Genomic DNA, 21,858 nt, shown 5'->3' with positions numbered 1-21,858 from the left:
CTTAGTGCCAGAGTGCTGTAAAGAGTGGACTTAGGATTACCACCGGGATCCTTGCCTGTAAAGTATTTGCATTAGAAGAATCCCTCCATTGACAACTGCCACTGCCTGATAATAGGAATACAATTCAACTTATTATTACTTATGCTATTGTAACGGATCACGTTCCGTTAATGGACGCTTCCTAGCTTGCGCCGAGGACCACAAGCACCGCACTGGACACCACAACCACCGCAGACTCCACAACCGCCGTAGCTTAACTGGAGCCGCGCCGTCTTCCTTCCACCCTGAATAAACCTCCAGCATTCAGGACCGTGTGGGACAGATCTCTCCTCCAGGAGAGGGTATCAGGGACAAAAAGAAAGAGATTAAAGCTCCAGGGAATATGCAGAGCATAGCAGTCCCCAGCGTGACACAGCAATTCCCTCCAATAACGAGACGAGGCTCAGTTTTGAAGGGTTAGAAAAACATGAACACTTTATTGAGGGCTACCCGCCCGTATTTATGCAGGTCCCCATCTGGTGTACACGCCCCTAGGGGACCAGAAGGAGGACTGTGACACAGGACAGATACGTAGCACTCAGGGTATACAGACACAACACATCCCCACAATGCATCATGGTTTCCTCCTCTCTGCCCTGGAGACACCTGAAGAGCAATTCAATTATCTCCCAGGACAAAGGGAAATCACCAATACACATGTGGGAACAACAGGACAGGAATTACCACCCAAACACACAATGTCACACCCTCCCAGCCAACACAGACATTTAACCTATTCCCAGATAGCTCAAGTCTGAGGGCATATCATTAGGGGAATGCCGCTCAGAGTACACAAATACAATAAAATTAGCTATCTGGGTGCCATTTTTTAATCCATACGGATGGGTCTGTCACAAATTCCAACCGCGTTCGGTCCTATTAACAGTCCAGACATGCGGCATAGTTCTGTTGCACAGTTCTTGAAGGGTAATTTGTCCCGGGGCCATAGTCGTAGGGCAGGAGGCTAGCCATAAAGTTTCTACAATGCCCAGTGGCAAATGGCAGTTTGTCACACATCTCCCCTTTGGGGGGAAGACTAACCAGGCACCTGACCTTCTGTAGGTCAGTGCCTCCGTTAGTCGATCCACCAACCCACAGTAACCAAATGCCCGAGTAGCCCACCCACCACAAACAGGTACAAGGGTTACCCACCCACAAGAGACAGTTACTGCACCTAGGTATTTTGCTGTGGGGACTTGAGGGAGGGCAGAGGCCGACTGCACTCTGCCCAGCTGCCAGCTCTTCTGCTGGGGTGCTGAGACCATAGTCCGGCTCAGTAGCCAGAGGAACATGGGAGTCAGTAGGGGTTAACATCGCCTCTGTTAACCCTGAGGCCACGTTAGGAGTTAACTGGGGAGGGGAATTTGTACTTACCCCCTCCTCCTGTTGTCCTGGTGAGGGTAGTGGGGGATCTGGACAGGCTGTCCAGCATCCCGGTAGTTCAGGTGCAGAGACCACGGTCCCATCTGCGCCGTCTGGGCGATTGGTGTCTCCCCTTGTTAGGGTAAGCTGCTGCTGGGGAGAAAGGGTGCTGCGTTCCTCTCCCTGAAACACAGGCTGCCGCTGGGGAGGAAGGACGACACCTTCAGCTCCCTGGGGTACACACTGCCGCTGGGGGGGAAGGAGGGCACCTTCAGCTCCCTGTAACACATACTGCCGTTGGGGAGGAAGGACGACACCTTCAGCTCCCTGGGGTTCACACTGCCGCTGGGGGGGAAGGACAACACCTTCGGCCCCCTGGGGTACACACTGCCGCTGGGGGGGAAGGACGACACCTTCGGCCCCCTGTAACACACACTGCCGCTGGGGAGGAAGGACGACACCTTCAGCTCCCTGGGGTTCACACTGCCGCTGGGGAGGAAGGACGACACCTTCGCCCCCCTGGGGTACACACTGCCGCTGGGGGGGGAAGGACGACACCTTCGGCCCCCTGTAACTCACGCTTTTGCTGGGGTGCGGGGACGGAATACTTCGCTATCTCTGCCCGATATTCTGCTTCCTTCTGCAGATACTCTGCCAGTTCTCTCCTCACTTCCGGTACAAGTTCCTCTGTTAGGTGGGGCACGTAGATAGCCAACCGCCTCTTCAGTATAGCGTCAAACCGTACGTGACTATACCAATATTCCAGTTTTGCTTGGTGTTCCCAGGATGCTGCTTCTCGCACTAGGGAAGCCATCCCACCGCTTGCCACCAATGTAACGGATCACCTTCCGTTAATAGACGCTTCCTAGCTTGCGCCGAGGACCACAAGCACCGCACTGGACACCACAACCACCGCAGACTCCACAACCGCCGTAGCTTAACTGGAGCCGCGCCGTCTTCCTTCCACCCTGAATGAACCTCCAGCATTCAGGACCGTGTGGGACAGATCTCTCCTCCAGGAGAGGGTATCAGGGACAAAAAGAAAGAGATTAAAGCTCCAGGGAATATGCAGAGCATAGCAGTCCCCAGCGTGACACAGCAATTCCCTCCAATAACAAGACGAGGCTCCGTTTTGAAGGGTTAGAAAAACATGAACACTTTATTGAGGGCTACCCGCCCGTATTTATGCAGGTCTCCATCTGGTGTACACGCCCCTAGGGGACCAGAAGGAGGACTGTGACACAGGACAGATACGTAGCACTCAGGGTATACAGACACAACACATCCCCACAATGCATCATGGTTTCCTCCTCTCTGCCCTGGAGACACCCGAAGAGCAATTCAATTATCTCCCAGGACAAAGGGAAATCACCAATACACATGTGAGAACAACAGGACAGGAATTACCACCCAAACAGACAATGTCACAACATCCCAGCCAACACAGACATTTAACCTATTCCCAGATAGCTCAAGTCTGAGGGCATATCATTAGGGGAATGCCGCTCAGAGTACACAAATACACTAAAATTAGCTATCTGGGTGCCATTTTTTAATCCATACGGATGGGTCTGTCACAAATTCCAACCGCGTTCGGTCCTATTAACAGTCCAGACATGCGGCATAGTTCTGTTGCACAGTTCTTGAAGGGTAATATGTCCCGGGGCCATAGTCGTAGGGCAGGAGGCTAGCCATAAAGTTTCTACAATGCCCAGTGGCAAATGGCAGTTTGTCACAGCTATGCCAAACTCTTTCCATTGATGAACTGTCACGAGTTGGAGGTCCCAGGAGAGACCACTGCGTCGTCAAGCAATAAACGGAAATCAGGTACAGACACATAAGAGTTTATTGCACAAACAGAAACATGGAAAGCAGCACAGATAAAACATGAGCTCTATGTACCGTCAGCACAGTGGGAGAAAACCCCCACTGCGCCACTGTCTAGTAATACTCCAGAGGGGCGTAACTAAGCAACTCCTGGTTTTCACTAGAGCCCTAGATGGTAGGGTTAGACTTAGCCGCAGGAAGTTGCCAGGGTCCACTCTGGAGCGTGACCTAGACAGTGACAGCAGGAGCGAATGGACAACAGGTACCAGAAGGTACCGACGGCACATAGGCAAACATAACAGACAGGTAAATACAAAACAGGGCAAATAATAACACAAGCAGGAGTTCATGCAAGGGAGCAGGAGTAGCAATGAGCAGAGAAGGACTTGCTCCACCAGTAGTAAACTGCATGGCCTTGTCATGCCACTCTGCTGCAAAGGCTTGCTGAACACAGACATCAGAATAAACACAAAGTAACTAAAACATAACTGGCAGAACAGAAAGACAGGAAAATGGACGCAAATGAACAAGTAGGGAAACCCACAGGGCACAGACAGACAGACACGGATCCCATGGGTCAGCAGCATGGGAGAGAGAGTACAAACCAGGAACAGGACAGACAACACACCCCAGGAGAGCTGACCCAGAACTGAGGAAACCTCAGCCTTATATACAGGTTCCATGGGTGCAGCAGAGAAACCACACCCATGGAGCAGACAGAGGATTAACTCCTAATAGGCACACAAGGGAGTTAACCCATAAAGAACCACAAATAATACAGAGGAACGAAACTTCAGCGAGGAGCGCCGAACAAGCAATGACGGAAGGTCACAGCCAGAGATGGTGGCTGTGACATGAACTGTACCAACTGTCCAGAGACTATTGATTCTTCAGTAAATGTTTAACTGGTTTACAACAACCAACTCCTCATTCTTACTTACTACTACTCTCAACATTTGCACCTCACAGTGCTGCATCACAAACCAGGGGCCCAGCCGCAAAAGCACCTTACACCAATTACCATCAAGGGCACCTCAACTTCCATCTGGCTGGTGTTCCCTGCAACCGAGAGTGCCCCGGAGGATTTTGTGCTGTCTTCCCATACACTGTACGCCGGCCCAGGGAGGCAACTGCTAACCATGAGTACATGAACTACTACCCCTATCTGCCAACCGTGAGCCTCACGTGTTTTCCCCTGTGGATTGGTAGTGTTACATATGTGCATCTGGAGAACATCCCCAGTAGTGGAGGAGTGGACAGGACCTTGCGGGGCTCAGGCTCAGTAACCTGTGTGCGGTGCAGGGGCAGAGACATGACAGAGCAGCAGTCCCCGAACATGCAGTGGTCGGAGGTCAGAAGGGATGTGAGTGTCTCAGCCTCTCCTCCCATTACACACCCTGTAAAATCTCATAGATCTGCATCATCCCTCTGCAGTGGCTCAGTAATTAGTTATATTAGTGCCGCAGAGTTGGAAGTTACATCTAATGATAGTAATAGAGAAATGGCGCTGATTCATTCATGTATTCATCATTTGTATTGACTTCAGCATCAGTGAGACTGTAGAGAGTGCATGTATGATGATGGGCTCTACATACCTCCCAGCTGTCCCAGACCCAGCGGGACAGTTCCAGATTTCTGTGGCTGTCCTGCGGTCCCGAGGCAGCTGTGGAATGTCCTGCCCTCAACTTCCTCTGTGTCCTTAGGACGCATGGACAGTTTAGTGCAATGGTGAAGCAGGGGCCCTCCACTCCTTGCTCCACCATTCAACTGCCGGCACGCCCATTGCGTCTGCAGAGATGAATGTCAGAGCCCAGAGGCCGGGGGAGGATGAGGATTACCCGGTTTCTGCGCTCTGCTGCTGGGGAGATCTGCCTACTGTATACACCGGGGAACAGGGCTAGGTGTTATTTATTTTATTTTATTAAAGATACAGAGGCAAGTGTGAGGGAATTAATTGGTATAACTACTGTGAAGTGGGCACTAAGGCGGCATTATATTGTGTGGCGGCACAAAGAGGACGGGGCAGGATTCGGGCATGAGTTAGAGGTGTGGTTTAGTGTGACTAGTGCACTATGAGCGCGGCTAATAATGTCCCTTCTCGGGGAGGCATTTGATGTATGGCCTAGAAGAGATATAGGAAAGGGCACAAGAGCGCTGTATCTGGATTGATAAGGGAAGGTATCCTCCAGCATTATGAGGCACTATACTGCAGCGCATACACTTGGGGTGCTATAGTTACTTAGTACGCTAGTGCAGATACTTCATTATACACCTGATGGCTCCTGGACTCTATACTGGGAGACTTCCTACTGACATTCCTGGTGATCTGACTTCTTCTAGGGTTTTCCTTGTATCTGCTGTCCCACTCCTGGTGACTGACCTTGACTTGTCTCTGGATTAACCTCTTGTGTACTGCATTGACTGTGTCTGTCTCTTCTGGGTTTGGCCCTGCTTGCTTTGTACCTCTCTGATCTTTCTGGAAGTTCTGTCACCAGCTCCACAGATGTATCCTGGGTCCCTAGCGGTAAGGTCCATCTGGCCACACAGTGGCCTCTGGTGAAGAACCTAGGAGTAGCCTTAGCTTCCTACCACCCAGAGCTGATAATAGTCCTGGAATTAACAGACTGTGGTTCGGATGGTTACTAGATCTTCCTTACTATATCAGACAGAGGAGTGGCCTGAAATAAAAGGTGGTGTGAAGATAGACGGTGTAAAGATCCGCCATCAGCCTGTGGCGCAGTCTTAGACGGCTGGGGTATGTCTGTCGCTGGTATCAGCCCTGGGATTAGTAGAACTACAGGTAACAGCACTCTGCTAGTCAATTGCACAAAGATATAAGCAAACACTGAAAGAATAAATGCTTGGCGGTCATACTTACTGCAAATGCAGCTAGAAGCTCTTTGCGAATATAATTGATCAAAAATATTTCGGGCCCATCTACCGGTCGTCAAGGTCACTTCTAATCAGATGGGTCCTACTCTGACATGACGTCGCCCTGTGTATATCCAGTCTGACTGTGGGAGAGCTAAAACCAACAAACTATCAGCCACACGACCACAACTGGTCTGGTAAATACAGCGTCATCACTGCCTGCTGTCAGTGAATGGGAACAAAATAGACCTCAGTTGGACTACAGAGAACTACCGCCGCAAAATAAAACTTTAGGACAGCCAAATCAATCCTCCTCCCTCCTATCCGCAATACCATAGGATGATGAAGACCACTCTACTCCTTATCCCCCCCCCCCCCCCATTTTTCTTCATCCCACCTCCCTTCATAGATATAGTCGATCAATTTGTCTATCCTATGGTGAAGAAATCAAGTCCAGTGGTGTCATCAGCAAAATATAGAGCATGGTGGATGGTAACATATCTTGATACCCCTGATAAAAATTACAAATATTAATTAATAAATGAATAATACAAATATAAAAATAGTAAGTAAGTAATAACTATACAAAAGCTGTGTGACTGATTTCCACTGTGAGATATATACCAATTCATGGTACAAGCATGGTGGTATCAAGTATGGTGGATGATTCGCACACTATTAACTTTTACATCAGTATAAAGTATGGTAGTATAAAGTATGGTGGACAAATCACATACTGGCAACTCTCATATTGGGATAATAAATCCCTACTATGGGATAGTATTGAGTAGTGATATATGCCACACATTGATAAAACTAATACTAAACATAATATCAAGCCATTTTGATATATCAGGATAATAAACCAACTGAAGTATGTTTATAGTTTCTTCCACATCGGGACTGACTATAAATCTTCTTTTCTGTATAGACAACTAACATATATTAACATCAAACCAGGATGGACCAGGATGGACTTATACAGCATAAAGATAGGGAAAATAAAGTGGATCTAAATGGAATGAAGAATGAAGAAACATCGTTTATCAACAATGGGGGCGGAGACTTCGTGCAGTCGAACCCACCCAGGTTGATTGTAAACGTCTTCTCATTCATAATACATGCCGCACGTACCAGATAGTATAGGTGACGAGGCGGCAGAGGAAGGCGCACAGGATGTGCGTCGGCGGAGTGACGTGGCCGGCATTCGGAGGCCTGGACGGAGGAAGTGATTGTGGTTGGTCATCGGATGATGGCTGTGACAGATGGGCGGGACTTGAATGAGTATAAAGGAAGGTCTTATGAAGCGCACCCGCTCATATACCCCGCATCCCCTGACGAAGCCACATCCAGTGGCGAAACATGTCGGGAGGGGTGGTATAGAGCGGCACATCTTTTAGCCAGTGAACAGCGTTAGTAGCATGCGGCGGCATTTAGCCGAGCAGACAAGGAGAGTGTGACAGCATAGGTATCTGATTACAGTGAATATTGAAGCCTCTATGACACAGTAATAGAGGAAGGAGCGCAGTTTGTAAATCAGTGCTAGAAAGGAGTCAAACAGTGGCTAGAGAGCCTGGTGACATTGTGTATACCCTGTGGCTGAGAGAAACAGCCGCCCAATATAGGGGACTAGCAATCATGCTAACTGCTCGGTAACCCTGATCTAGGGACCAGATAGCAGTGAACAGTGATAGGAGGGACATACTCACCAGTGCCCCTGCAGTTGACCCACTACCAGTGAATTTAATCAGTAACTGCCAGTAGCAATACTATCCTATACCTCTAGGGGGGAGGAGATATACCCTATCAAGGGACTCCATCCCATATACTGTATATGCTGTCACACCTTGCAAGTGCAATCACACAACCCCGTGTATACGCTGACACACTGATAATTTTAAAGTGTATTGTTTTTTCCTTATAGTGTGTTTTGTCCATGAAATAATAAAGACAAAAATTTTAACATTTGTTAGTAACCCCTACAGGGATTGTAGGTCTCCAATAGACCATTGCTACAAGTATATAAATATCCCGAGGGTCACTAAAAGGGACTTTGATTGAACCCTTGTGTATAGGGCACCTGTTGGCAGAACCAACCTGGTAGGGCTGATCTGGCTGACCAAAAACATACCAATTCTCATGTTTTAAATATATGCAAATTAGGGCTTAAGTGCACTGAGGGCAGGTCCTAGCTACATGGTGCACCTAAGCCCTGCTTCTCCTCCTCCTGACCTGGATATCGGACCCTGTCAATCAAGCAGAGGAAGGAGGGTCCTGGGAAGCCAACTAGGGGAGCTAAGGTGCACCAAGTGCCAGGGCCGTGCCCTCTGTGCCCTTAAACCCTCATTTACAGATTTTTCCTAATAAAACAGCAGCAGATCGGGGGGAAACAGCAAAGGTCATCCCAACCAGGAATTGTGTCTGGCTTCAATGGGCCGATCCTGCTGACAGATACCCAGCTTCTTACAGTGGGCAACGGTCTGTGAACTTAACCACCTGGACCCAAGACTGATACATGCAGGTAGCTGCACTGATACATTGTAACAAACTATCAGGACCGGGCGAGAAACACTGGGTCAGAACTGCTCCCATTCACTGACAGTAAGCAGAGGTCTGAGGAACTGGAACAGTGACAGCATGAGGCAGCTTTACATACATGGAGGATCCCTTGGGTGGGCCGTGGGTGGCTGCACCTCTCCAGTATGTCCCCATCATTCCGGTAGGTGACAGTACCGCCTCTGTGGGGGGCGCAGACCAGACTACAGGTCAAACTCAAAAAATTAGAATATCGTGCAAAAGTCCATTGATTTCAGTAATGCAGCTTAAAATTAGAATTTCGTGAAAAAGTTCAATATTCTCGGCTCACAGTGTCAGACTCTAATCATTAACCCATACCCCCTGAGCAAAGGGGACCTGAGATTGTGACTTTGGGGTTTCATAAGCTGTAAGCCATAATCATCCAAACTATACCAAATAAAGGCCTGAGATATCTCACTGCCTGTAATGAGTCTCATGTGTTCGCTTCATCTTTTAAGTTCCATTACTGAAATAAATGAACTTTTGAACAATATTCAAATTTTTCGAATTTCACCTGTATGTACTGACTGCTACCTGTTAGGGGCCCCAAAGTGTAAGCACCAGTAATGTATGTATGGGAGGAGAGGAGACTGGACTGGACGGTGGAGGTCAGCGATGGTCCCGGGACATCACTTTGTGGCAGGTTTGTGATGGATCAGAGGTGAATCTCGAGCAAAACAACATCTGAAATATTAATGAGAAGAGCAATTAACGAAAAGTGGACGAGGCGAGAGAAAAACAGATGGATCCTGTACCAGGAGCAGCAGGAACCGGCCAATCTGCCACCTCCTCCTGTGGAGTAAGTGTGACGCCCCAGAGTGGCATTACCGCATTCTGCACCCTGCTACTGTCTTTATTGGTTTACCTGATGTCATCTTGTGTAGTTATGTCAGGTCCTAAACACTGGGCATTTTCTGTTTAGTAACTAGGTTCAAATGTAATGTACCTGGTTCACCAGTAGGTGGCAGAAAGCATGGCAGAGCTGCAGTTAGAGAGAATGGGACCCTTCTGTCCATTCTAAGGCTAGTTTCACACTAGCGGCAAGCAACTCTGGCAGGCTGTTCAGGCGGGTGAACAGCCTGTCGGATCCGTGCTGCCGCTAGTGCACGCATGCCCCCGGACTACTGCTCCAGCCCCATTGACTATAATAGGGGCGGGCCTGAGTTCCAGCGGCAGAACGTCAAACATGCCAAGAGGCGGCTGGAATAAAACTACGACATGTCAGGACATATCAACTGTGAGGGGGCACATATCTGGTATAACTACTGTGAGGGGGCAAATATCTGGTATAACTTCTGTGAGGGGCACATATCTGGACATATCAACTGTGAGGGGGCACATATCTGGTATAACTACTGTGAGGGGGCACATATCTGGTATAACTACTGTGAGGGGGCACATATCTGGGTATAACTACTGTGAGGGGGCACATATCTGGCCATATCTACAGTGAGGAGGCACATATCTGGTATAATTACTGTGAGGGGCACATATCTGGTATAACTACTGTAAGGGGCACATATCTGGCCATATCTACGGTGAGGGGGCACATATCTAGTATAACTACTGTGAGGGGCACATATCTGGTATAACTACTGTGAGGGGCACATATCTGGTATAACTACTGTGAGGGGCACCTATCTGGGTATAACTACTGTGAGGGCGCACATATCTGGCCATATCTACAGTGAGGAGGCACATATCTGGGTATAACTACTGTGAGGGGGCACATATCTGGTATAGCTACTGTGAGGGGGGCACATATCTGGTATAACTACTGTGAGGGGGCACATATCTGGCATAACTACTGTGAGGGGGCACATATCTGGCCATAACAACTGTGAGGGGGCACATATCTGGCCATAACTACTGTGAGGGGGCACATATCTGGTATAACTACTGTGAGGGGGCACATATCTGGACATATCTACTGTGAGGGGGGCACATATCTGGACATAACTACTGTGAGGGGGCACATATCTGGTATAACTACTGTGAGGGAGCACATATCTGGTATAACTACTGTGAGGGGGCACATATCTGGTATAACTACTGTGAGGGGGCACATATCTGGTATAACTACTGTGAGGGGGCACATATCTGGTATAACTACTGTGAGTGGGCATATATCTGGTATAACTACTGTGAGGGGGGCACATATCTGGTATAACTACTGTGAGGGGCACATATCTGGTATAACTACTGTGAGGAGGCACATATCTGGACATATCTACTGTGAGGGGCACATATCTGGGTATAACTACTGTGAGGGGGCACATATCTGGTATAGCTACTGTGAGGGGGCACATATCTGGACATAACTACTGTGAGGAGGCACATATCTGGACATAACTACTGTGAGGGGGCACATATCTGGTATAACTACTGTGAGGGGGCACATATCTGGTATAACTACTGTGAGGGGGCACATATCTGGTATAACTACTGTGAGGGGGCACATATCTGGTATAACTACTGTGAGGGGGCACATATCTGGTATAACTACTGTGAGGGGGGCACATATCTGGTATAACTACTGTGAGGGGGCACATATCTGGACATATCTACTGTGAGGGGCACATATCTGGGTATAACTACTGTGAGGGGGCACATATCTGGTATAGCTACTGTGAGGGGGGCACATATCTGGTATAACTACTGTGAGGGGGCACATATCTGGCATAACTACTGTGAGGGGGCAGATATCTGGGTATAACTACTGTTAGGGGCACATATCTGCTATCAGACTCGGGGTCAGACTCCTTATGACGGTTAGTATGGTGGTCGGTATCAGACTCAGTAGTTATGCTGTCACTGTTCCAATTCCTCAGACCTCTGCTTACTGTCAGTGAATGGGAGCAGTTCTGACCCAGTGTTTCTCCCCCAGTCCTGATAGTTTGTTACAATGTATCAGTGCAGCCAGGGGCGTAGCTAAAAGCTCATGGGCCCTGCTGCAAGAGTTCAGCTTGGGCCCCCGTCCCTCAGTGCTTGTTGGCAAGGGGCAGGGGAGCACATATCCTTCCTGGCAAACATTGAAGGGGCACCCCCCCCCATGCCAAATTCTTAACCTAACCCCTTCCCTCCAGCCAGAGGTGTAAATTGACCAGCATGCACTTTCTATAATACTGGTGTCTTCCTATGCAGCACAAGGGTCTTTGGCGTAAACAGAATGAGAACATGTATCCATCATGCCTTGTTACCACTGTGCAGGCTGGTGGTGGTGTAATGGTGTGGGGGATGTTTTCTGGGCACACTTTAGGCCCCTTAGTGCCAATTGGGCATCGTTTAAATGCCACGGGCTACCTGAGCATTGTTTCTGACCATGTCCATCCCTTCATGACCACCATGTACCCGTCCTCTGATGGCTACTTCCAGCAGGATAATGCACCATGTCACAAAGCTCCAATCATTTCACATTGGTTTCTTGAACATGACAATGAGTTCACTGGACTAAAATGGCCCCACAGTCACCAGATCTCAACCCAATAGAGCATCTTTGGGATGTGGTGGAACGGGAGCTTCGTGCCCTGGATGTGCATCCCTCAAATCTCCATCAACTGCAAGATGCTGTCCTATCAATATGGGCCAACATTTCTAAAGAATGCTATCAGCACCTTGTGGAATCAATGCCACGTAGAATTAAGGCAGTTCTGAAGGCAAAAGGGGGTCCAACACCGTATTAGTATGGGGGCACTAATAATTCTTTAGGTGAGTGTATATAATACAGATAGTCAGTGTAGGTTATATCCCGATATAGTGGAGCTGTTGCAGTGCAGGGTGTTAGGTGGTGTGATAGGTTCTGCTGTCCATACATGCAGACCTGCTAAAATTTAAAGTTTCAGTATTGCGCCAAAATATTCGCATCGTTAGTGCCGATTTGCGCAATCGGGAATATATTGGAGCCCTCTATCTGCATATAAAGCCATTTTTAATGTTCTGCCGTGCCGACCATTGTCTCCAGTCTCAGGAAACTTCTGGCAGCTTGGAAAATGTAGCAAAAGTGACCCACGCCAGTATTTTGCGTGCATTACGCGAATATTACATTGCCGATTATTCGCGATCAAGAAAATAATCTCGAATTCTTGAATTTGCGAATATATGACGAATATTCGCCCAAATATTCATGAAATATCACAAATTCGAATATAGCCCCTGCCACTCATCACAAATTGTGAGCCAAAACCAGGATTGGAGCCTCCACAGACATAAGGTATAAGGGAAAGATCTGCACCTGTTCTGGGTTTGGAGCCAAATCTGGTGTTGGCTCAAAATCACTGATAGAAATCACTGACCGAACACTGACGTGTGAATGAGGCATTAGTGTCAGGCTCAGTATGGGGGTCAGTATCAGGCTTGGTGTCAGGATCAATCTGGTGGTCAGTATCAGACTTAGTGTCAGGCTCAGTATGAGGTTCAGTACCAGGCTCAGTATGGGGTTCAGTACCAGGCTTAGTGTCAGGCTCAGTATGGGGGTCAGTATCAGGCTCAGTGCCAAGCTCAGCATGGGATTCAGTATCAGGCTTAGTGTCAGGATCAATCTGGTGGTCAGTATCAGACTTAGTGTCAGGCTCAGTATGGGGTCAGTGTCAGGCTTATTATGGGGGTCAGTATCAGGCTCAGTATGGGGTTCAGTACCAGGCTTAGTGTCAGGCTTAGTATGGGGGTCAGTATGAGGCTCAGTGCCAACCTCAGCAAGGGATTCAGTATCAGGCTCAGTGTCAGGATCAATCTGGTGGTCAGTATCAGACTTAGTGTCAGGCTCAGTATGGGGTCAGTATCAGGCTTATTATGGGGGTCAGTATCAGGCTTAGTATGGGGTTCAGTACCAGGCTTAGTGTCAGGCTCAGTATGGGGGTCAGTATCAGGCTCAGTGCCAAGCTCAGCATGGGATTCAGTATCAGGCTCGGTGTCAGAATCAATCTTTTGGTCAGTATCAGACTTAGTGTCAGGCTCAGTATGGGGTCAGTATCAGGGCTTTTATCAGGCTCAGTATGGGGGTCAATATCAGGCTCAGTATGTGGTTCAGTACCAGGCTTAGTGTCAGGCTCAGTGTCAGCATCAATCTGGTGGTCAGTATCAGGCTCAGTGTCAGGCTCAGTATGGGGGTCAGTATCAGGCTCAGTGTCAGGCTCATTATGGGGGTCAGTATCAGGCTCAATGTCAGGATCAATCTGGTGGTCAGTGTCAGGCTCAGTATGGGGCTCAGTGTCAGGCTCAGTATGGGGGTCAGTATCAGGCTCAGTGTCAGGCTCAGTATGGGGCTCAGTATCATGCTCAGTGTCAGGCTCAGTATGGGGGTCAGTATCAGGCTCAGTATGGAGTTCAGTACCAGGCTTAGTGTCAGGCTCAGTATTGGGGTCAGTATCAGGCTCAGTGCCAAGCTCAGCATGGGATTCAGTATCAGTCTCGGTGTCAGGATCAATCTGGTGGTCAGTATCAGACTTAGTGTCGGGGTCAGTATCAGGCTTATTATGGGGCTCAGTATCAGGCTCAGTATGGGGTTCAGTACCAGGCTTAGTGTCAGGCTCAGTATGGGGGTCAGTATCAGGCTCAGTGCCAAGCTCAGCATGAGATTCAGTATCAGGCTCAGTGTCAGGATCAATCTGGTAGTCAGTATCAGACTTAGTGTCAGGGTCAGTATGGGGTCAGTATCAGGCTTATTATGGGGGTCAGTATCAGGCTCAGTATGGGGTTCAGTACCAGGCTTAGTGTCAGGCTCAGTATGGGGGTCAGTATCAGGCTCAGTGTCAGCATCAATCTGGGGGTCAGTATCAGGCTCAGTGTCAGTCTCAGTATGGGGGTCAGTATCAGGCTCAGTGTCAGGCTCAGTATGGGGGTCAGTATCAAGCTCAGTGTCAGGCTCAGTATGGGGTCAGTATCAGGCTCGGTGTCAGGATCAATCTGGTGGTCAGTATCAGACTTAGTGTCAGGCTCAGTATGGGGTCAGTATCAGCTTTATTATGAGGATCAGTATCAGGCTCAGTATAGGGGGTCAGTATCAGGCTCAGTGTCAGGCTCAGTATAGGGGGTCAGTATCAGGCTCAGTGTCAGGCTCAGTATGGGGCTCAGTGTCAGGCTCAGTATGGGGGTCAGTATCAGGCTCAGTGTCAGGCTCAGTATGGGGCTCAGTATCAGGCTCAGTGTCAGGCTCAGTATGGGGGTCAGTATCAGGCTCAGTATGTGGGTCATTATCAGGGTTAGTATCAGGCTCAGTATAGGGGTCAGTATAAGCTTTAGTATGAGACTTTGAGTCATTTTCAGTATCAGGATCAGTGTTGAGGTACATTCAATGTCATGGTCAGTGTCAGTATCACAGTCAGGCCAGTATCTTGCTCACGCTCGGTTTCATGTTTCCATGGTTGTAGGACAGGATGTCCAACAAGGTCATATAGGTGTTATGGTCAAGGGTTCACATACTTTTAGCCAATCAGTCAGATGAAGGGGGATTTCTTTAACAAGGACTGAATGTACCATGAAATAAATACCATAAAAAAATGATCCAGACATTCTGCTTCATCAGAACAATCTAATCCCCTGACATCTACAGAGGTGGAGGCCCAGGAGGATGCATCTACGAACCATGTGGAAAGGAGGACTACAACCACTAGTAGAGACCTCTGTGTGATAATGAAAATCTGAAGAAAACACTGTTTAAATGATGTAAAAGGGGCAGCAGAATGGTATTAAATAAGTAAACCGTCCACCTAAGGTAATGTCCTCCCGGGAGAGGGGGGAGGATTTATGGAGATCAGTTCAGATGTTCTGGAGTTTGGATGGAGAGTGTCCGATAAATCCAATGTCTCCTTGCCAAGTAGAAGTTGACCTCCCCCTTGGAGTTACGCAGAGTTCTACAGAGCGCGCTGATGTTTCCTCGCTATTCACTGTAGAGCTGTGGGAAATGGTTTAGTGGACATCTTGGAATGCCCTTGCGGACTCCAATATAAGGGCCACAGAAGCCACTAACTGAGACACAGATTAAATAAGCACAGGCCTAATATAAAGAAAAAATACGAGAAACATGGCGTACCCCGGAATACCATGGGGGCAGCTACGGTGGCTTTAAATTGTATCTATCAAACTAATACCAGAACATCTCCGTAACGGAATACAAACTCAAGAGAGGAGAGATGTCCTGGATCTGAACACCTTAATTCCACGCGGCCTGAACGAGGCTGATGCGAATGCCCTTTGACCTGTGCTGTCCAGCTCTCTGCACTACCTGTTGTTTTTATCCTCTCTCGATCCCATATATTATTTTTCTGTACAATCATTGCCAATCGTGGACATGTTCATACCCCATTAGCTCGCCAGTCCGTATCTTTATGATGTTTTTTATATTACAGTCTAATTCGCTTTATTATATTTTGTTTTTACTCCATAAGCGCTTTCAGCATCTGAATTATGTGACCAGTGCTTACCAAGTCAATGACCACCTATGAGTGACCCTGCTCTGCGGTCGCCTACAGTATGTGATGGCAAGCAGCGGTCGTAGCATTATACCATAGCGACTTTTTCATGGCAAGGGGATTTATCACGTGTTCGGAACATGATCATGTGACTTACTGACGCGTGACCCTTCAAGCAACGTGACCCACCAAAGCAGGAGCAGTGGTTCTAGGGCTCTCCATCATCATGTGCTCATGACAACGAGCACAGTCACGTGATTGGAACACCGTCATGTGACCTACGCACGAGCTCCACCCTCTGTGATTATTGAATGCCTCCCATTCTATTCATATCATCACTTATTTATATGAATTACTGGCAGAAGGACGCGGCTTCGCACGGGTATATTTCATCTATTTCATTTAATGTTTGTGTGTGTCATTAAAAGATATCGACAGTATCCACTATAACAGTGACCTCTACAGCCCCCCGCCCCTTTAAAGCTGACCTACAGCAGTGAAGAAAAATTATTGGGTTGTTATGGAAATCTAGAGTAAAACTGTGTGTATGTGGAGACTAAGGGCCTGTGAGCTTCTATTGGCTGATAAGGGACATGTGACCAGGCTTCTGTTGGCTAATGCATTTTTTGGGAATATCTCACTCAGGGATGTCCTTTTGAACAGCTCACTCTCAGACAGCAGCACCGTGCTGTCTGAGTGTGAGCTGCAGGGAGAAAGTCATCCTCCCTCCCACCCCTGCAGCTGTCAGAAGTTGATTTTTACCTTCATTTTTTCAATCCCTGTGGGCTGAGGAGTGGGAAGGGGCGTGGCCAAAGCAGATTGGGGGCGGGGCTTTTAAGTCCGTCTTTTGAGGGTGGCCTGAATGGCCACCCTACCTGCCCCCTGAACTGTGACCTCCACAGCACTCCGCTCCCTTAACAGTGTCATCCACAGCACCCTGCCCCTTTAAAGCTGACCTGCAGCAGTGAAGAAAAATGGCTGGATTGTTATGGAAACCTGGTGTAAAACTGTGTGTATGTGGAGAATAAGGGCCTGCGAGCTTCTACTGGCTGATAAGGGACATGTGACCGTGTGTGTGGCAGTTGGGATATGAGAAGAAAGACCTGTAGGCTTCTATGGGCTAATGTAGGTCATGTGATGTGCCAAATTTGCATTTTTTTGGGGGGACTATCTCAGGAACAGTATGTGCTAGAGAGCTGTGACCCCCACAAGATTTATTTCCAGGTACAAAGGGATGTGTATATCAAGTTTCGTTAAAATCGATGGTTGCGTTTTTGAGTGATCGCGGAACATACATACGTATATATACAGATATACATATAGAGAAAAGAAAAGTTGCAGCTCTCACCTCTAATCACCCTTGTGAAGCACGGAAGATGTGGCTTGAACCCAGCCACGCTTAATATGCCCAAAAACAAAGGGTCGATTCCAGCTTCTGACGTATAAAATAATTTGTTCTTTATTCGGCTTTCAAAGTTTAAGATCCAACATACATCACATGGAGAGACACAAAGTAATTGTGACGCGTTTCGGGCTATGGTATTGAGCCCTTCATCAAGACAATACATAGTGCACTAAAACAGGTACTTATATATACAACACAAATGGGTTCCTCCTCTTTCTCTAATTGAGTAGAGGTTACATCCCAAGCCCAGGTGTTCCTGGATTAGGTGGGAAGTCCGACCAAGAACACATGGAATATATACATACTGTAAGAAGGTACCTGGAATCATCGTGGATGGAAGGTATGTGTCACTGAGGTTCCTGGCCTTGGTGAAGTAAGAGCTGGTATTTTATCTGTCAGCTGCAGCTATTGCTAATTGACACCGTGAGATTTAGCATGGCTGTCATAGCTGATTCGGGACGGCTCTTACTGGGAGTAGTCAAAGTGCTGGGTGGGTGACAACTCCCCATGTTGTCAGGCATAAAAACCAGCCAGCACTGCCAGGTGTGGTGGATTTACCTCCCTCTGACAGTGGAGCTCAGAAGTCTGTGTGCTGGGATCTGAGGGCTGTGCTGGGATTGGAGGTTTGAGCCGGGCTGGAGGACTCAGGCCCCTCTAAAGGCGACAGGCCGCCTATGGACTTGATGAGGCTGAACGGCTAACAGTGTGAATTAACACCCAGGAGAAAAGGTGACTTTTATTGTTTATAGACTTTCCTTGTGTGTAAACAGACACCAAGCCACCTGCGTTTTGTGATACACCAATGTGTGAATAAACACCGCTGTTTGACTCAAGAACTGTGTACTCTGCCTCTATACTGCATCCGCTAGTCCTAACTACCAGAGCGAATCCCCACAATACATACATATATACTTTTTTCTTTATATATGTAGATTACAAATCCTTTAACCCAAGAAGAGTCTGTTTGATGTTATTTATGTCTTTTATGTGCATGTGAACTACTCACCTACGTACTCACCCTGGGGGGGACCTTTTTGTCTTTAAGTGGCGCCTATTTCCCGTATATATGTCTGCTTTATGTCAATTATGTATCCTAACGCGTTGATATCTACAATAAAAGAATCCATTGGTCGTGTCACCAGTTGATGTGGTCCTTTGCGGTGGGCAGTCCATTTCCCACAGCTCTACTCCTTGGAAGAGTGGGCCTCTGTCCTTGAAGGTCCTGTGACTGCGGCACGGGCGGCACTACGCCGTTGTCTTTCTTATTTTACCTCATTTAAGGCCACACATCTTTTTAGTTAGGTAGGAAAATCCAACCTTAAATCCATGAAAGAAATTGAAGGCGGACCCTTAGATTTCCATGGATTTGCAGAGTGCACGGCCGTAAAGCCACACGTGCACCCATTCGGTGAGGCTAATCCACTGGTTGCCACCTGCAGAAGTGTCACTTCTTAGCTTAAATTTCAAGCCTGCACAGGAAAAATCCGCACCAGTAAGAGCAGCAGTGCAGATCCCCATTAGAAAACAATGGGGCACAGTTTGGTCTACACCGGATTCGGATGTTCACACGCCATTTTCCGTTTATGTGAAATCCACAGGAAATCTCCATCCGTTAGTTGTCAGCTGGAATCTGCGTGGCTGTTACCGCCATGGATTTTTTCTGCGTGGATTTGAAATGATGTAGTTTCCATACTGACACCACGCCGTGTAGACTCTCACCGATATGTGTGCGGATCCATGGCATATCAAACGGCAATTCCACAGCAGGACTCCAGGGGGCAGCCTCAGGTTTCTGCTGTGGATTATGTCATAGCCTTAGGGCTGTTTCACACAAGCGGATGCCGTGCGTGTCATCCGCAGCGTGAATGACAGCCAAGCCCCGCTCCGGACAGCAGAGACACGGAACAGTCACATGATTGATAATGCTCCGACCTCCCTTCTTCTCTGTGATATTTTTACTACAAAATCACAGTGAGATAAGTTGTCACCGGGATTTTGTAGTAAAAAGATCACAGAGAGGCGCGGAGCGTTATCAATCATGTTAATGATCCGCTCGTGTGAAACAGCCCTTACAGTTTCTGGATACCGCTGTCTCTTAAATCAAGGGGTTAATGACCCCACTTGTGTACAATCCTGAGTGCTCATCCCATAACCCTTCATGCGTATCAGTGACTGAATGAGATATCGGTTTTCTGCTGGTTACTAGATGCCGGGCAGATGTTGGACTAGAAGTAGGTCTTGGTACATCTCTAGTTACTCCCTCTAATAATGTCACTGACTCCCCCCCCCAATGCTCCAAACACAAGGAGAGTCCACACTAAGCAAATGGGACCCCTGGAGAAGTTTTCCTGAGCATTCCTGATCCTCATCATCACTTTTTTGTATGATGTTTAGAAAAGACTTGGCCAATCTACAGGACTCCAATCCCATCTAATACCACATGCTGTCCCCCATTGTATACAACTTTCTTGCATGATCACATAGACAGAGAACCTCTGCCTTCTATAACTACCATGTACTACAGCAACTCAACGCTCCACAGAGTTCTCCCCTCAACCACAGTTGCCCCAGTTATCTATTTACAGACATTTGTGAAGACCTTCCAGACCATGCCCATGATAAAGTCATGAACAAGGGGCTTCATCTGCTCCGCCGCTGGGTGTCATTTATTCTTGCCAGTGCATGCTACTAAACATAATAAAAATTATCTGTAGAATATAAGATTTTTAACTTACTCTTTGATATCAAGAGTAGTGTTGATCAAGCACCAAAGTGCTCGTGTGCTGTGGCAGAGCACAATGGAAGTCAATGGTAGAACCCCAGGCACCCCCTGCTCGGAAGAGAAGAGAGTGTCTGGTTCTCAAAAAAAGGTTAGAAATTGATGGAAACCCCATCAAAATAGTTTGAAAATACATTAAGAGGATGGCTGGATGCGTCTTGGACTCCTATTATCTATGATATACAATAGACAACCACACAAAGTCTAAAGCCAAAAGCCAGGTATGTGCAAGCTATTAATCTATCCATGAGACAGATGACAGGCTTAGTCAGCATACCTTACAATGGCAGCCTTGTGCACTATGAGACATTCCAAACCAGCTCTCATCTGACTAAGAACCAGTAAGCCTCAAAGTTACTTCAGATCTGTTGGATGGCTTGGGTGGACCTGCGCACCTAGATCAATATCATTAGGGTGACAAAAAGTTTTCTGATTGTCCTAACATAATATCTAATAACCTTTCTATACAGTTTTGTCATATAAAAACTAATTTGCATAAACATGGGCATATGGGAAAGACATGCAAATGAGCAGAATCTGCCTTGTTTTTCAGCTGAAAAACCATTTGCATGGAAAATTTGCGATCTACACTACTCATGAACAGCGCCATCTATTGGTTTCATAGTCTTATGACAAGAGTGATAGTCTTGTCATAAGACAATGAAACCAATAGATGGCGCTGTTCATGAGTAGTGTAGATCGTGAATTTTCCATGCAAATGGTTTTTCAGCTGAAAAACAAGGCAGATTCTGCTCATTTGCATGTCTTTCCCATATGCCCATGTTTATGCAAATTCGTTTTTACATGACAAAACTGTATAGAAAGGTTATTGAATATTATGTTAGGACAATCAGAAAACTTTTTGTCACCCTAATGATATTGATCTAGGTGTGCAGGTCCACCCAAGCCATTCAACAGATGTAAAGTAACTTTGAGGCTTACTGGTTCTTAGTCAGATGAGAGCTGGTTTGGAATGTCTCATAGTGCACAAGGCTGCCATTGTAAGGTATGCTGACTGTATCTGTCTCATGGATAGATTGATGGCTTGCATATACCTGGCTTTTGGCATATAGTCTTTGTGTGGTTGTCTATTGTATGTCGTACATAATAGGAGTCTAAGAAGCATCCAGCCATCCTCTTAATACTGTTTCCAAACCATTTTGATGGGGTTTCCATCAATTTCTAACCTTTTTTTTGTGAACCAGACACTCTCTCTTCTTCAGAGCAGGGGGTGCCTGGTTTGATGCTCGGGTCTCCCATTGACTTTCATTGCATTAAATTGTACTCAAGCACCCGAAGTATTCGGCTGAGCATGCTCGCTCAACGCTAATCAAGAGTAAAAGTTTCTGAAGTTTCCTCTTCTCCATAGCTTCCTCTTCTAAGCGTCCAGATGAATGTTTTGTGATTTAATTGTGCAATGACCCAGAGTGCTATTACCACTCCACACCCCACTACTGTCTCCTATGGGCTAACACAGTGTCATCTTATGCATTTATTGCAGGTCCTATACAATGTGCATTGCTATTCCTATGTAACTGTTATTGTTCATGTAATGTACCTGGTTCACCAGAAGGTGGCAGCAAGCATGACAG

This window comes from Bufo bufo, chromosome 3, assembly GCF_905171765.1.
Source record: "Bufo bufo chromosome 3, aBufBuf1.1, whole genome shotgun sequence".
In the NCBI taxonomy this organism is placed as follows: domain Eukaryota; kingdom Metazoa; phylum Chordata; class Amphibia; order Anura; family Bufonidae; genus Bufo; species Bufo bufo.
This window is presented reverse-complemented; position numbering follows the sequence as displayed.